This window comes from Vicia villosa, linkage group LG2, assembly GCF_029867415.1.
Source record: "Vicia villosa cultivar HV-30 ecotype Madison, WI linkage group LG2, Vvil1.0, whole genome shotgun sequence".
Classification (NCBI taxonomy): Eukaryota; Viridiplantae; Streptophyta; class Magnoliopsida; order Fabales; family Fabaceae; genus Vicia; species Vicia villosa.
In genome coordinates, this window is record NC_081181.1 from 135,934,787 (window position 1) to 135,939,426 (window position 4,640).

A 4,640-nucleotide genomic window follows, 5' to 3' on the forward strand; every position below is an offset into this window, starting at 1 on the left:
CAGTGGGGCTTAATCTTTGACGGAGCTGTCAATGCTTATGGACGAGGAATTGGGGCAATCATTGTTACACCTCAGGGTACCCATATTCCATTTACTGCCAGATTAACTTTCAAGTGCACAAACAATGAGGCCGAATATGAAGCTTGCATCATGGGTCTCGAAGAAGCCGTGGATCTAAGAATTAAACACTTGGATGTATACGGGGATTCTGCTTTGGTCATCAATCAAATCAAAGGAGAATGGGAAACACGCCGACCAGGGCTAATTCCTTACAAAGACTACGCGAGGAGATTGTTACCATTCTTCGACAGGGTAGATTTTCATCACATTCCTCGCGAAGAAAATAACTTGGCTGATGCATTAGCCACACTCTCTTCCATGATTAGGATAAATCATTAAAATGACATTCCTCGGATCGATGTTATGCGCCTGAATAGGCCCGCTCATGTTTTCACAGTAGAAGCAATCATCGACGACAAACCGTGGTATCACGACATCAAGAACTTTCTCCAAAGACAAGAGTACCCTCTCGGGACGTCAAAGAAAGATAGAAAGACTTTGAGAAAGTTAGCTGGAAGATTCTTTCTGAATGAAGATGTTCTGTACAAGAGAAATTTCGACATGGTTCTGCTCAGATGCGTTGACAAAAAAGAAGCAGAAGTACTCATGAGAGAAATACAAGAAGGTTCCTTTGGTAGTCACACCAATGGACATACCATGACAAGGAAAATACTGAGAGCAGGATATTATTGGCTGACGATGGAGTCAGATTGCTACTAGTACGCAAAAGAGGTGTCACAAATGTCAGATCTACGCCGATAGAATTCATGTGCCACCATCTCTTCTCAACATACTCTCTTCCCCTTGGCCTTTCTCCATGTGGGGAATCGACATGATTGGAATGATCGAGCCAAAAGCGTCCAACGGACATCGCTTCATCTTGGTAGCTATAGATTATTTTACCAAATGGGTTGAAGCAGCTTCATATGCAAACGTTACAAGACAAGTTGTCGTCAGGTTTATCAAGAATCACATCATCTGTCGCTACGACATTCCTAGCAAGATAATCACTGACAATGGGTCAAATTTGAATAACAAAATGATGAAGGAGCTTTGTGAAGAATTCAAGATTGAGCATCACAACTCATCTCCTTACAGACCAAAGATGAATGGAGCTGTAGAAGCAGCTAACAAAAACATCAAGAAAATCGTTCAGAAGATGGTCATCACTTACAAAGATTGGCATGAAATGCTCCCGTATGCTCTTCATGGTTACCGTACATCAGTACGTACTTCGACTAGAGCAACTCCTTTCTCCCTTGTATATGGCATGGAAGCAGTCCTACCTATAGAGGTTGAGATTCCATCAATGAGAGTCTTGATGGAGGCAAAATTAACAGAAGCCGAGTGGTGTCAAAGCAGATTCGATGAATTGAACTTAATCGAAGAAAAGCGCATGACGGCTTTATGCCACGGTCAGCTATATCAACAAAGAATGAAGAAAGCTTTCGACAAAAAGGTTCGACCTCGCACAATCAAAGGAGGCGACCTTGTACTCAAAAAGATTCAATCTTTTCTCACAGATTCAAGAGGGAAATGGACTCTCAATTATGACGGCCCCTACGTGATCAGGAGAGCTTTCTCAGGAGGAGCCTTAATACTCACGTCTATGGATGGATAAGAATTCACCCGTCCTGTGAACGTCGACACAGTCAAGAAATACTTCGCCTAAATAATTAAAAGAACAGCTCGCTAAGTTGAAAACTCGCAAAGAGCGACTTAGGCAAAAAAGAGCGTCTCGGTGAATCGAAAACCCGAAAGGGCGATTCAGGCAAAAGTTAGAGACATAAAAAATAAATAATCAATCCCGGTAAACTTAAAACCCGAAAGGGGTAGTTTACGCAAAAGTTAGGGATACATGGCAAGTAACTGTGTTCAGGACAAACTTGATCATTCAAAAATCCATAACGGAGTATTCATCAGCAGTAGGTGATCGGCCACCAATTTCACCTTGTTCCTATGTTCGAATCAATGGAAAAGCACTTCATTCGGTGGTATTTTAAGTCGTTTTAGTCTAGTTCTTAATTAGTTTTGTTTACCTTTGTATTTGAATTTGGTGTGTTACTTTTTCTAGTTTTTGTTGTTTTTCCATTGCTTTTGATCTTGTGTTGGTAGTGTTTTAAGTTATGCAGATACAGGGCATGATTCGAGACAAGAAAAAGTGAATTTTGGTGAGACAGAGCTGTGACACGGCCACCCGTGTCCCATGACACGGCCGTGTCAGACATGTGCGCAGAAAAATTCTGATTTTTAACTTATGAAATCTGTCACTTAAGTAAGGGTATGATGGACTTTTCGTATGAGAATATTTGCTGTGAGGTATTTAGTCACTGTTTGGAAAGAAGAAAATCACTTTTTGACGGTCAGAGAACGTGAAAATAGAGATTGAGAGCACTAGGGCTTGGAGCGAAGAAATCTTCAAGAGCATCCGCGATTGAAGATCAACCCCGATTCAACCAATTGTAATGCTTTCATCTTTAATCATTGTTATCTTGATAATTGCCATGAGTAACTAAACTCTAAACTTGTTAGGATTGATGTCCCTGAATCATGTGATGTAATGACTATAATTTACCGTTAATTTGCGGATTATCTTTATGAAATTCAGTTTATGATTAAAAGTGCTTATTGCTTCTTTATATTGGAAAATATATGTGATGATATACGGTTAAGGTTTTGTTGGAAAACTACCTCAACGCTTTTTTAATCATAACGTTATAACTATGAATCACTTAGGAATAAGGATTAATGTGTAGCGACCTAATTATCCGGGCTATGTTCTTTTTAGAATCTTGAGGTAAAACTATCTTGTTAAGGAGTTGAAAGAGGGTTTTAATCTCAAGAAGTTTTCACTAAGGAATTAGGGAAAATCAATGTTTGGTGTCGGTATTGAGAATTTCTAAAGTTAATCTGTTAATTGGTGATTATTTCATTGCAGAGCGATTCATACATCAGTCCTGACTTGTGTCCCCATATTTTCATTGAATCAAACTATTTTAACTCTTTCGTTTTGCATAAGTTGTTATTTAAATTAAACATAAAAACCAAATACCCCGATGACTTTTTATTCAATTGCACTGTTCTGAAACATATAATTCCTACGCAGTCCGCGAGTTCGATACTTGGGAATTTACTCTCTTATTACTACATCGGTAAACAAATAGTACACTTGCTATTTTACCGGTCAGTAGGTCATCTTCTACGAAGCACGAATACAGCGCAACTCGGAGTGGAAGGGAAAGATAACGGTCGTCACGTTTCATCGTAGCCTTTTTCCCAAAAATTACCAATTTCCAACTTTGTAAGTACTCCATGGAATCAAGCATTTGGCTGATTACCATTCCATATATAATAATTTGAGCCTTGTGCCTTTCTTTGCAAATCGAGTCTTATTCAGTTTCTTGAAATGCGTTTTTTAATTTAAACAGTCATTTTTCTTGAAACAAATGTTTTCATAAAATAAAATGAATCTACTTGCAAAAATAAAGGTGAAATTTTCTCTCTAAGGTTTACAAACAATAGGAAGAATGCAAACAGCTACTCCGAGAACGGTTGAGACTCCGGGAACCAAGATTTCCCCATGAGGTCGCTTTGCGAACATCTCCCGATGACGGATCTTCACTTCAATTCATATTACTCACTTCGGACAGCGGACAACTGATAACCAAGTATCCCCAACAGAGTTCGAACTACAAGAAGAAGACATCTTCTGATCAACAAGATTCAAGTCGGATCATAGGATTTTACATCCGCGACAATTCTATTCACATTCACTTTGCATTTCATAATCATCGTAATATTCATGCATTTTGTCTCACACCATAATTGTGTAATGAGCATAGTCTAGTCAGGTTTTGATCATGTTAATACCCAAATTACTTGGACATATACTCGAGATTCCCCTGCAAAGTTGTGAAAGGTTTTTTTCTTCTTCATGAAGAAGGTTCATACACCCAAATTCCCCAAGCAAGTCAACAAATGGTAGTCTCCCTCAAAGAGATAGTTTGATCACTTTTGGAGTTCCTCAGCCAAGATTCTCCCGCAGAGCGACACTCGACAGTCTTCTTCAGATGAGATAATCTATTTCGCATTTTGGAATTCCCCACAGGGTCGATGAGCGTTTCTCTTCTCCAAGAAGTGTGGATTCCCCGACATAATTGACAAGTGGTAGTTTTTCCTCCTGGAAAACAGTTTGGTATTTCCCCAGCAGGGTCAAGAGATGCCACTCTTCGTCAAAAAAAAACAGTTTGGTATTTCCCCAGCAGGGTCAAGAGATGCCACTTTTCGTCAAAGAAAATAATTTGGAATTTCCCCAGCGGATCGACAAAAGATCCCCAACGGAGTCAGTGAATGGTAGTCTTCGTCCAGAAGATAGTTCAGATTCCTCAGCACAAGTAGATGAATGGTATTCTTCTTCCCGAAGACAGTTCATCCACTTTCGAGCAAAGTCATTAGCCCCTCAAAAGAGCGCGGGACCATATGACAATCCTTCAAAAACGTCAAGTTGAAAGGAGGGATGTTGAAGTTTCTTTATTTACCGTCAAATGGTATCTTACCTCCAAGTGCTGGTAAGAAGTTTG